The following is a 13976-nucleotide window of genomic DNA, read 5'->3' as shown; positions in this document are numbered from 1 at the left end:
AGACTCCAAGATAAGATAGTACTACCCACGTATTTTCCACTAAACGAGTCGATAAGATAGTTATTATTCAAACGCGATGAAAAATTGCTTGTGTTCAACGAAAATCAACGACAACTCGGCAAAGAGATTTTATTTTTATCTTTATCTTAAAATGAAAAATTCTAACGATTAGAAAAAGATAGACATTGATAAATGAAAAAAATGTCAAATATTCAAGAATTCATGATGTTGTTGATGAAAGGCCGGGTGACCTTGACATCTGGAAATCATCTCACCCTGCAAGTCAAAGTTTCACTCGCAACAAACGCACTTCGGGAGATAAATTAACCCGAAACTGTGACGGTAAATTTAATAGCGACCGTCTGTAGCGAATCTCGGCCATTAGTCGAGTTTCTCGAGGTTTCCACCTGAAGAAGATTCCGGGAACGACGATGATCGATGCGACATTACGACGATTCCTCTCTCGGTTATCAGAAGTTAAACCGTGCTACGAATAAATATTTATCGTGTGATAGCAACGGGAAAAAAAGACGCTCTGTGTGTGTGTGTGTGTGTGTGTTTGTGTGTGATCTGTGTGTTGCGCTTAGATTATTACATAAATCTCGTTTGTCCCGTGAGACAGGTAACTTTAAAAAAAAAATATTACCTGATCGAGTATCACCGTTTTACGGGCCATTCGTCACGTTTTTATTCTCTTTTTATTGATACAAATGTTTATTTTATCGTGAAATCGGATTTTTCTTATTAACCGAATAACAGCGAATGGATCCTCTTCGAAGTTCAACGATAGCTTTCTCTTCGTAAATTATTACGTTTTATTTTCTTGCAACGTTTTCTCGAAAACGAAGTAGCATCACATGAAATGCATAATTGCAAGAAAGGAACACCGAATGATGTACACTGAAGAAAAAACTGAGTATTATATCTTAATATTTTCTCTTAAGTTGAAGTAATTTAGAGATTTAAGTCAAAACATATCAGTCCGGTCAGATTAGCCTGAAAAAAGATCAAATCAGACATTAAATGATATTTGAAATCCTTTCACGCGAATTTATAGAAATCATGTTCAGGAACACATGCTATATATTTGCCGTTCAAAATTTCTTGCACGGACTTTGTAAACAATTTCCAAAGTTGTCGATGATTTTTTCATATAACAACAAACCCAATAATCTGATAACAAAAAATTTAGAATAAAAGTTGTAGGTATTAAAAATATCTATTTAAAGATGACACGTCACACGATAAAATTGGTTAATTCGTTGAATTAAAATTGGACCACAACATTTTGTCTGCCTATATAAGCATTAATTCTACTGCATCCTTTGAGTCATTTTCAATTCAATCGTATTTCTCAACAAATTTCCTAGATTCAAAGATAAAATACGAGGATCCCTGTTAATCTGTGTAATTTTCTATTCACATTTTATACACAAACTTTTCAAAACGTTAATGACTTTTTCGTTTATTGAAACTAGATTGGGGTTAGATTGGGGTTAGGTTAGGGTCAGATTGAAACACAAAGATTCGTGAATCGAAACAAATACTATCGCAATCTCTTTAACAAACCAAAAAGGAAAGAAAGCCAATCGCGCCATAAAATAGGCTGCAAATTATCCAATCACAGTAGATCACGCTATACAAACAAACTCTGGCTAAAAAATACAAGAAAAAGTATTCCAACGATCTCGAGAGGATAATTGAATGTTCGTCCGAGAGGAGGTTGATAATTAACGCTCAATCTTCCTGGGGCTGTCCATCGAATCGTTACTCGTAATGGCTCACGATTAATCGATCGCTTGGGGCCCACGCGACTCGACGACGAAAATTAAACGAAAAATCGATTGCCCTTCGTAAACGCGGTTCGATTAGATAGGTTTCTCGAGCAAGTTTCGGGGTATCGAAGTCGTTTCGTGGCTTGGTTGCCGCGTGAAACGTGAAGGAATGCACGTGTGTCGCCGATAACCGATCACAATCGAGAAAGATCATGTAATTTCAAGTTATACGATCACGATGAATCATACCAAACGTACTATGGACATTCCACTTTGGCTGGATCGCTGACACGGAAGAGGGAACGGTTGCACTTGCGCGAGTACGTAAAACTATCGTTTTGCGGGGATTACACGTGTGAATAATGTGATAGGATAGAGAATACTAGAAAAAGGAAATTTCAAATGCCGTATTCCAAAAATTTGTGTATATTAAATTAGAGAGCTAGCGGAACAGTTAAAGTGAAAGGAACGAGGTAACGATAATGTTTCAAATGGATAATGTAGAGTTTATTGGAACGGTAATAGTATATATATAGGCACTGTCATGTTAATTGTAAGAAATTCACCTTTTCTTTATTGACGATTCAAAACCTGGATGGAATGTACTTATTTATACATAAATACTGTATAGTGGATCTTTATTTTCCAATGAAGCGCTTTTTACCAAGTTCTATATATATTTCATTTTTGTACTACCAAATTTTTGCAATATTATTGTTTATATGCAACATGAAGCGTAAAATAATTGAAAATATAATACCTTTCGGCGACCTTATTTCAGAAATCACAGAGATCACGACCTTTTTGTCATTAAAAGTGTGATGTCACTCCAAGATGATCAGTAAATTCTTGATAACTGAAAACTTTCGAAACACTGCAGAATATTTGAAACATGACTGTAATCGCGACTTAGAGTGCCTTGCAACGTACTGATTCATACTTCTGATCTCATAGTTCAACCGTTTATTTCACGTTTTATACTACAGCTGATGTAACCGAGGAACATCGCCAAATTCCGTCATCAGCTCAGAAAAGATCGTATTGTGATAACTGGTAATAAAATTAATCTCTTTTTCAATATATGCTAAAACCTCACATTTGAAAAGGATAACAATTCGAGAACACCTTTCGCCCAATGATTCCACAATCTCGTTGAACACTCCACCATTGGCAGAGTCCCAAGAGCAACAAGCAACATTCACCCCCGAATGCACAATCAAAAACACCAGTATTTTCATTTCATCCCCTCATCCGCAGCCCCGTTATCGCTGTTGCTTCATACATCCCTCTGCATCGTCAAGTAGCCATCCTCTCCATATCATTGAGATGTTAACGCGTCTCATAGGTGTTCACGATAATTTACAGAAATTAATCTTACATGGGACGAAGAAAAGGATAGAAATTTAACACGAGTATTGAAGGTTTTAATTATTATATTATATATTATATTAATGAATATTAGTGAAAATTTGTACTGTGTAAATAGTGAAATATGTAAATTACAGATGTGGAGTACCTATTATTATTTCTCAAATAAAACGTTTAAGCAGTAAAATTTTTCGTTAGAATTTAGTAAGTTTCACAGGTGCTGCCATATTTGTATGGGATGACTGTTGTATCATCTAAGTATGATAAAAAGAAGTAGGTTCTAAATAAGACTGAAAGACTAATAAATAAGTAAGGAGAAAAAGAAAAAGACAACTTTACTATTGTAAAGTTGAACTAGAATTCGTAAGAAGGTAGGCTGTTAAGGAACGTGCTAAAATTTAGTCGAGAAGTATACTTAAGCACGAAACGCAGTGTCGAGGACACCGACAGTCGAAGGATGAGTTTCGAAAGCCAGACCGCGATTACGTCGAGTGGCAGAAGCGATTTGGCAAATGCGGAAGCACGGAGCCACAGAAGGGTGTCTCGGTTTCCTTGAAAGGAGTGCGCCGTGGACAGGGAAGCTTCCGGAGAGGTCAGAAGGGCGTTATTCAGAGGGGGCAACGCGGCCAGCAACAAGTTGCAGCGACGTTAATAAACGAACCCTCCAGCCAGCGTTTCAAATATCCGTATCTATCGTGAGCCACGTTTTTCGAATTCGAATTCGAACTGCAATTGGTTCCTTCGTTCTATTCCATCGTAGCTTTAACCTTCTACCTAATTTCGAACTTACTAGTCTGATAACGTAAACTATTATATAATCAGGAAAAAGATAATTCCTCGTGCAAAAAGATAATCAATAGTTCAAAACAACTTCGAACGTTCATTCGAAGTTTGGAAAGTTTCAGAGAAAATCGAGTGTACATGGATTAATTCTATCAACAATTATAGAACAGCCTATAAGTTAACGTGATGTTGTTTAGATCTTTTTTCTCGTTTTGAGAAAATATGCAAGGAAACGTTGTTGAAGAGACCAGTAGAGCGTCGGGAAATCGCAACGCGAATCGATGAGGCGTAGAAGGGGAACGCAGGAAAGTTACACAGCTAATTGAGTGTTATGGCACACGATCGCTGATGCAAGCGAGTCGCCTTGACGAGCTGGAACAATTAAAATATCGATGTCGTGAAAGGGAGAGGTCTCTCGCCCTGGTCGCTTTTTATTTGCTCACGCCGCGCCGCGGCGGCCAGCGGCCTGATTCACCGGTTAACCGGTCGCGGTATACACAAGCTTTGGTCCAACTTTTATTCCTCTTCTTTTTTCAACGTGTAGCCATACGTGTATGCACAGTGTCGAGAATATTGAATTTTAATTAGAAGAAATTTATAGAAATTCTTTCTAATTTTTTGAATTCTATAAGTGAAGAATTTGTTATGCAAAATGTCTCTGTTAATCAGACAAGACAAGTTAACTCGGCATTAGTTTATTACTCTCTTTCTTTATTTATAAATACTTTTTACATATTACAAATTATATGTATCGTGTGAAAATTGAAGCCGATATTGGTGCATTTTGTTAATTTTAAGATTCAAGAGGCGTAAAAAAGCTTTTTTAACATAAAATAGCCTAGCGTGTTTTTAAAAGAAATAGGAGTTTCTAGTTAACAGATTCATTAATTACGAACGGAGTAAAAAATGTATCTGTTCTAGAACTGATGGGGAAAAGAAAAATAGACAAACCCAAAATACAGAAAATAAAATAAAAGGCGAAATTTAAAAAATCTGAAAGGAGTAAAGATGAAAAGCTCGGACGAGACAAAAGGCGTCCAAAGGTTGGGATCAAAAAATTGTATGCTTTCTGAACGTAGTGATACGAGCAATCGACCGTAACCATCGAAAAGAATTCGAATCGAAAGTGGTGGCTTTTGTCGCGAGGATTGCTATGGCTACCTGCTGGTGGTCGTCGTGGCGTCTGCAACGACGATGCCAACGACAGAGATGGAAAAACCGTAGCAATGACGAAGGCAGAGAGAATCCTAAGTGGTGGTGACTGCACCGGTGGGGGAATGAAAGGGGTTGGAGGTTCAAGGGGGCTACCTGACTCTAGCAGGGATATGTATCGGAAGAAACAAAAAGTGGGAGGCGGGGGTGGAACAGTAGCGATAGCTAGCGATGGAATTAATTCCATTGACAGTTAAACATATTTTTCTTTATGAAAAGAAGTTGAAATTAGATCGAGGAACTTGTAAATAGTTACAACTTAAATGTAAAAAAAATGTAAAAATGTTTGGTGCATTAACTAGATACTCGATCTTTAATAAATCTCGTACACTGTATAGTTAGATATTAATTAAGATGATTTGTATGCTGTATATTTTAAATATTAATATTACAAACCTGTCGAGTAATGTAATAACACTTGAAGTTGACTTACGATTTCCATGTTATCTTCCAGTTTTACCGAGTTTTAAGATAGGTGACATGCCCAAGGGGGGAAGGTTCTTTTTCTTATCTATTCCTTGGTGTTCGTCATCATTTTTCTGAGTCACCCAGCTCTTTCAAATTTCTCGAATGCTTTCCTCAACCATATTATACGCCATTCTGATACTGTATACATATTATTAAACCTTGATTTAATTAGCCACCTTTCAAAGCGATGGAGACTATTACAATGATTTTCCTACAGGCTACGCAGTATGGGGTAATTATTCCAATGTTTCAACAGAAGATTGTGTGAGATCTATATGTAAAAACGAGAATAGGATATCATGGAGAGAAATACTGCATAGTATGGTACTTCCTGTACTTTAATGGAAAAGCGAGGGGCTTCCACGGTAGCGTATCGATACAGTTTGCGAGGGTATCGTTTCCATCGCTAGAGTTCTCCACGTTGGTGTACGATTGGTAGGACTCCGTATGGGGACCAAGTAGGGGGACAGAAGCAACGAAAGAGGCGGGGGGGGCAGAGAAAAGTGGGAGGAAGAGAGAGAGACGTATAGAAACGCGTAGGAGAATCAACTCGGGTTAGGGAGAAGGGAATACAGGAGGAGAAACGAAACGAAGACAAAACGAGACGAAAACGAAGGAAAACAGTGATGAAGAGGGTGATGTTGGGGGGGGGGGGGCTTAGGAGGGAAGAAGAGAGGAATGGAAATACGAAGAGAGAAAGAGGGAGGAAGCGCGAAAGCGGAGCGACACGGAAAGGCACGAACGGTTCCGAACGACGAGTGACGAGTTGGAACACTGAAACAGCGCGGAGGCGCGCACTTGACGCGCTGCTAGCTGACTTCGAACGACAGTATGAGCCAACGAACGTTACCTCAATATATCGATCTCTATCTCTTGTTTACCGTTTATTTTTTGTAGAAAAGATATGACAACAGGGAAATGATATCGAAAGCGAAACGAATACGAGGAATAGATAAAACGAAAAGGAGATCTCCAAAAACTAAAATAGATCTGTAGATCGATCGATGGATCGAGTAAAAAGCAGGAGCAATGTATGGCGAAAAAGAGCGGCAGTTTTAAAAGCAGTAGAAGCTAAAAGAGTTCGCAAGAGACAGGATCGCGTCGCACCCTCGAAAACTGCGGGGAGATCAGGCTGTCACCGTGACGCTCTCTTGCTTGCTTGCTACCTTCCTTCATCCTCGTGGTTCCGGGGTGTGGCGTGTGCAAACGGGCCGCGTATCACGCTCGTGATAACTGCCACCCAACGTTGTACGTGCTTTTAATAGCCAGCGACAGGCTGTTACCAATGTTATGACACCGCGGGACCAGTGTCGAGTTCACGTAGCCGGTGTCGCCGGCCGCCGGAATTCGTGATAGCGCGTCCGCGATAAGAGCGAAAAGGATAACCTCTCCCGTTGAAGGAGAGAAAAAGAACACCGTAAAAGGAGAAGGAAAGCGACACGAGAACAAGAAAGAGACAACCCGCCAAAGGGGGAATAAAGGGGGGAACAGGGAGAGTATACTACTTTATATGTATAAACGTCTACACAGACTGCGCATACACGTACTTACGAAGCACACAGAGCAGTGCACTGTTGGTGGGGGTTGAGTGGGGGGTGCGAGGGAGGCGAGGGAGAAGAAGCCAGAGACCGTGGTGAAGAGAAGAGGAGGGGAGAGCATCAGCGGGGGAGGGGGAGGCGCGAGTGAGAAGGAACGAGGGACAGCAGGGAGGGAGAATAGGCGAGGAGGGCTGCAGAGGGCGGAGAAGCGTCCCACGGGAGTTTTTCGGCGGATCGCTGCGCGTCTAGTGTGATCTCTCGCGAGTAGTGGACTCGATCGATCTTATTGACGGTAGTGAGCAAGCGGAGCGGAGCAGTCAGTGCACGGTGAGAGCTCCGTTCGAAGGATCGCACACGAGACTCTCTCTATCTTTCTTTTCCTCTCTCCCACTCTGCTGCTGTCTCCTTCCTTATCGGCTCTCTCTCTCTCTGTGTCGTGCATGTTGCACGGTGTGTTCACGGTTGTTGCACGAGCGAGAAGCATTCGCCGGGAAGCCGAGCCGCGCGATTACACGCGATAAATACGCCTCCGCTAGAGACTCGCGCAGTGATTCTTCGAGATTGAAATTCCGGTGTCGCGACGCGTGTTGCTTCTTTTTTCTTCTTTTTGTGTACAAAAAAAACAATCCTTTTCTTCGAGTGATTCAGTGTTGGCTCACTGTGTTGTCTCTTTATTGTGCGTGAAGAGAATCAGAGCGACGACGTGATAGGAAAAGAGAAGAGAATTCGAAGTGGAATTTATGGTAAAGAACGCAGTTGCAGACGTGGTCCACAGGAAGACGCAGAGTGAGTTTCCCGCTCTTTATATCGGAGGAACCGTGTGTCCAGTCGATTCTCAAGTCCCGCGGAGATCGTTGCAAACTTCGCGAACCGGTATACTCGCGAACGTACTACGTATTTTGTATGGTTTCAATTGAAGTCCTTGGACCCTCAAGGCAACCTAGAGAGATTGCAGACAAGCGATAAACCTTTATGGACGCATGCATAGTGCACGATGCTTTTTCTTGATCATATTATACCAACGCTTCGGTACATTGTGATCGATCGAAAGCAAAACTAATTCCTTTCAATTTTTTAATTTAATTAATTGAACGACTTCACGGCTTAGCCTTAGAAAGTACTTACTTTACGTATTAAATCGTATTATATAGAGTACACTATTATTAAATTTTATCAGTTACGAAAGGCTAAAAATACGTATTTTTAATGTCGAAGGACTTAAAGAATAATTATTCTTTAAGTCAACCGTTATGAATTCTTCGTAATTTTATTACGCCGTGAAAGGTTTCAACGTCTTTTATCGTTTCCATCTTTTCTGTCGTTCTTTTCTATCGCTTCCATCGAAGGAAACTTCATGCGCGCGCTTTCTACTTCCACAGACATTGAACGCTGCGAAGGTAAAATATTAAAAATACCGAATCTTTCTCATTCTATTGACAGTTTGTTTTTAGAGCACGATTAAAACCAACTGTCACAGTTTAAACGAGTTTTCGTCAGTCAATCTTCGAGTTTAATTGTCTCTGACGCACACTATCGTGAACCCGCGAAAAAAGCAGCATACAACAAACCTAAGCGATCCATCAGCGTATACGATGCTCCGAACATCCCGTTGGTCCTCCGTGAAACGCATGTTCGTATATGTTACGAAGACAGTAAAATTATACAGGGTGCTCCAATATTTTTTCCAACTACAATTCTTTAGTGTGTCTTATCTAATCGTTTTAGTTTCTAAAATTATCAAATCTAGAACCATTACATTTTTATGTATGAAAAATATTGAAATAAAAAGTATATTGAACATGAATTGGAACGCATGATGAAAATGATTTTCTTAATAGTTCGTTCAAATGAAATCATTGAAAGGAAAAATATATCAAGCGAGAATTAAAACGGACAATAAATATAATAATACAGAATAATACACATCAAAGAATTCTTTGTCGACTCATTAAGCTGATGCAAAATCGAAGTGAATTTCATATAATAAAATAAGTCTCTTATTACTATCAGCCGTATATCTATTGCCAGGAACAGTGAACACTTTGTAATAGAGTATTAATAGCTAGTGATTATGTTGATCGAAAATATATTGTCATCTTCTACCATTGTAACCATAATTTTTGTTCTAACTGTTAACAAAGCTTCGATCTACTTATATAACATTCCTTTTTTATTTGTTCTTGTGGAACATATTAACATAGTTTGATCAGAGAAGAACATCTCGTGCAAACACCCGCCAAGTGGTGGACGTTCGGTGGAGATTCGTTCAACTCTTTTCTCTCGTTTCTTCCTTCTCTTTCCTCGTCTTTTCCCTCAAGGACCAACGCGAAGCACGAAAAAGCGAGTCCACAAAGCACGCGTGTGTTACTGTTACGCAATCATTCGTCTATCGTTTACTGGTGGAATTCAGGTCAGGCGTTGTGTGTCCTATGCGCTAGCTATTCGTCGGGGACATCGAGCTTCGACGCATCGATTCTTCCTTCATGACTCTGGAACCGATCACGTGGAGTCCGATGCAAAAAAAGGGCAATGAGATTAGAAACTAATCCTGTTAGCTGTAAAATAAATAACGATACCTATCAGCTAGTGCTCGTGAACAATCATCAAAGCATAAGATAGTCATCTCAAGATGCAAGAATTATTTATTCATCACGTAATAAATTCTAGACAACGTAACGGAAGGCTAGAGGCAACAGTTTTATGTGAATAACTTCAGAAGGTAGAGACTTGTGATCGGTTATGAAAAACATAGAAATTATTCTTCAAGATTTTATTTCTAAGTTTTTGTGAATTTGGTAGCTGAATATTCTGGGTTAGGTTAGAGAAAAATTAAGCAAAATCTATCTTCCTCTGTTTTAATTTGTGATTCCTTGCGAATAATCACTCGGAAATTGACTGTTATTTTATCAAGAAACTATGATCGGAAAAAGACAGGAATTTATTCTTAGGGTTTCTTGTATTTTCCATGAATTTAGATTAGGTTCAAGAGAAATTAAATTTAATCTTGATCCTTTGTACTTTACAACCATCGTTACAGCACATACACATTAATAATTTAGTTCTGTCTTTAACGATAAAGAAATGGATAAGAAAAGTTGACTGCTGTATAAATAAATGTTCAGACATTTATAGGTCTTCCCTTCTCAAAACAAAACTTTTGATTTAAAAAAAAAGAGCTGCAGAAACTGCAAATTGGTCATATCGTAAAACTCGTTAGAGTGCAAATGGTCAGCATACCATATAGATGATTGTTTTACGCGAGTGGAATTTGCAATCGGTCGTGAATAAATGCTGGAATCAATTCGAGGAGACCGTTTGTCACAAAGAGAACATTCCAATCACCAATTCCTTTTACAACGAGACTATCAGGTTAGTTAAAACAACCACAAAATTATCAATTTTACAATAACATATTTTTTGACATTTGTATGATCTTTTGTAAGAAGATTAAAAGCTTGAACCTCTTTTTGCATTATATATTTCGTCATATGTCTTTCACTTTAATTATTTTGATTTCTATAACGTCTACGAGTTTCTACTTCGTATTCAAATTGTCAATAATTCCAATGTAAATTAATATATCACCGATTACCATACCAATTTTCTTCTTCATATTGCAAAAAGGAAGCACTTGGATTTCGTACGAGTTTAGTCACCGAATCGTTTAGTTTAGAGATGGACGGAAGACAAGCCGTCGAGGTCGGAAGCGGTCATTGGCCACGCGTTTCGCCACGTGGGTTGACAGATTTTCATTCAACCTCCTCTTTCCTAGAAATAACCGGTTCGAATGAATGAAGCCGAGAATTCCACGGCCGAATCATGAACCGTGGTCAACTTTTGGGCGAGACACGAGCTTAAGAAGAGAGATTCTTCTGAACGATGGTCACGTTTACTGGAAAACATGGCACGCGACCATTCTCAAGTACAACTACATTATACAAAAATTCTTAAGCCGAGTATATGACGTTTTTGTCATAAAAAAAAGTTCTGAAATTCTCAAGCATAGAATTCTTAAGTACGTGATAAGATGCAACTAGTAGTTGATCTTTTATCGAACAAAATGATGGTTGCTAAACGTATCGAGATGTTTCGTTATGTATACGCAGTTGAAGAACATAAAGCGTTAAATGGTTAAGAAAGACGCGGGAACGGGTATCTCTGTGAATGGGAGTGAGTTATCAGGCTGTCAGAGTGATTGATGATAAGAGCTTATTACGGACATTTATCGCGATTCTGATAAGGGGAAGAAACGAGCGTAGCTCGTTAAACGTCGCTTACGGTACCCTTCGTTATTTGTCGCGATAACGATTGCCTATCCTTGATGGTGCACGCAAATGTGATTTAATTGATGGCCCTTGAAACCGATGTGGAATCGTCCCATATTTACTGAGGACCTTTTTGTGTAACAGGATCCAGTTTTGTGTCTTGCAAAAAATAGAAAATTTTTAATGGACACAGTGTATTGATTTAAAATGGGCTTCCTATCATGTTCGTTTTATTTTTAAGGCAAGGTTTTGACTGTAAGTTTGATATAATTATAAGACTGTTTGACTGTAATAATAGGTAGGTTTACATTCTCTCAGACAATTATAGCGATAGGTCCGACGAATTTTTATTTCAAACCACTTGATCAGTATGAATTTCTAATTTAAGTTTAGCTTGTAATTCGACTTGAAATACCCTTTCAAATTTCTACACTTGTTCTCATTAATCAAATCTTTCATTTCAACTCCTTTGAATTCAAATAGTTTATTAATCTGGACGAGGTTCAACAGTGCTATACTTTTTTAACTATCTCCTCATCTGCGCATAATGCGACCTAACTTAGGATTCAGATTAATCATCCCAACCATTCATTAAACTTCCATTTATCTCGTTTTTCCTTCCCATAATACCGACTCGTACATAACACGGCGGTTCATTAAGAAGCGTAATCAAATGGAACAAGAACACGAATGAAAATCTCGTTAATGAGAACTCCTGCAAAGGATCGGAAAAATGTAATCGATGATGTGTGTAGTAATGAGAACAGACAGTGGCTAATCGAAAGTAGGATTTATCAGTGGCAATAAACGGCCACGTGTTCGAGCACGTGGTGTGCCGTGCACGTTGTATAGCCCCCACGATTCGAGGGTAAATCGCGACCCTAACAACTGGTCTGGTATAAGTAGACGGTTCGGTCCAGGTGGTCTTTACCCCTGGGCCATTTTCGAAAAGGTCCAAACAGCCACGCAAGATTTAAACCCTCGTCCGCTTCTCTGATCGATGATTGATGTTTTAAAAGAACCATCATCATCGCCGTCACTTCTCCATCCGTAAAACGCATCTATCGTTTTTCTCTAAATCTTTTCTTTCTTCTTTTTCCTCTTTTTCTTATTACATTCGGGAGAAATGGTTTTCGTTTCTTCGTGAAGAATCCGTGAAGCGTATTCAAGCTGGCCGCGTTTAAACAGCGAATAAAAGAAGAAAATAGTTGGTAGTTACGTTCGTGGCTTATGCGTGTACCTGGACGGCTAAACTTCCGGCGGAATCGGTAATAAAAGAGGCGAGTATTGGTGGGAGTAATGATATAAAGCCACGTCGCTCGTATAACTCGCTCGTAAATTCTGTCCGTGGCCCGGATAGATACTGGGACAGGCACGTATGCACGATCCCGATGCCTCCGCGGGAATTACGATGACGTTTGAAACGAGTTTGTCTTTCAGACGGGGAATATCAGCTCGATATTGTCTTGAGGACGTTTCGAGGGTGGAAACACCATACAGTGCGAACTGATTTTCATCTTGTCAAGCGCTATTTAAGAATTATTTCTTGGTTAGAAACTTTTTTATACAATTATACAAATTAATAGTTTGAATTTTTGCAGATGCAAATGTAATATGACATATTTTATATAAATAGTGACATGTTAAAGAGAGAAGATAATAGCAATTTTATCGAATTGCGCAATTGAACTAATTTTATAAAGAAAATTTTACGAGTCACGAGTTATCAATGCTAATAGTATCTTTTACATAACACACAACCACAAATTTGACAATAAGATAAGAAATTTTATAAATTACAAACAAGATAATTATTCTGCAAGACTTAAAATTATAAGAAATATTTATGCAGCAGAAACCAAACCTTTATTCTTCCTTCCTTCTTCTCTCATTCTCTTTCTCTTTCCTCTCTTCCTACGATATAGGAAGTTCATGGGATTAAATAATGTTAATTGTATTATCAATGCTATATTATATAATTGTCCAAAGATAAATCCAAATATATACGAGATCAGATAAGAACGTTAAAAATAACCTGATCGAAATAGAACGTTCAAGTTTCGCTTTCTGAGTCATGATCGACCTACGTGTGCCGATTTTATCTAACATCTGATATAATGGTCTCGCTTTTACTCTTTGGAATACGTTGATTAATATTGGAGCAATGAGCTAAATGTTACATGACCAGTTACAAACTGTATCCTATGACAGTAAAATTTATCTTCCAGGTTAATATTTTTCTGTACAATCGATGCGATACATAATCCTGACACTGTTGAAACAGTAACATTCATAAATCTGCAAATTACGTAGCAAGAATTCTGTCTTTTCTTATTTCAAAAACTTAGGATTGTAATTACTCGGTATATCTACGATCGACAAGAAATTTCTAAACGTAGTAAAAGTAATAAATTTAACCTACATTCTTTAGATCATTGTAAGTCTGATCGTGGCCTTGTATCCTTAAATAAATTTTTTATCTGTAAGGCAGGAACGAGATAGTTAACATTGCTATGCGTGATTTCTCATCTTATACGTATTCTGAAGTATTTCTCAAAACATTAAAA

At 38.6% G+C, this 13976-nt stretch overlaps 1 protein-coding gene across 7 annotated transcripts in view; it reads left to right on the top strand.

The window, feature by feature from the left end:
- Tet (tet methylcytosine dioxygenase-like) overlaps positions 1–13976 on the top strand; it is a 142698-nt gene that overhangs the window by 85676 nt on the left and 43046 nt on the right. Inside the window, exon 1 of one of the 7 annotated variants that reach the window (XM_072019552.1) lies at positions 7383–7930. The exons of the other annotated variants lie outside the window; for them this stretch is intronic. The gene's annotated coding sequence lies outside the window, so the exon portion shown is untranslated. Of the gene's footprint in view, positions 1–7382; positions 7931–13976 lie in introns of those variants that run through there. 7 annotated transcript variants of the gene reach the window in all.

Source organism: Bombus fervidus, chromosome 16 (assembly GCF_041682495.2).
Source record: "Bombus fervidus isolate BK054 chromosome 16, iyBomFerv1, whole genome shotgun sequence".
NCBI classification, from domain to species: Eukaryota; Metazoa; Arthropoda; class Insecta; order Hymenoptera; family Apidae; genus Bombus; species Bombus fervidus.
This window is presented reverse-complemented; position numbering and strand designations above follow the sequence as displayed.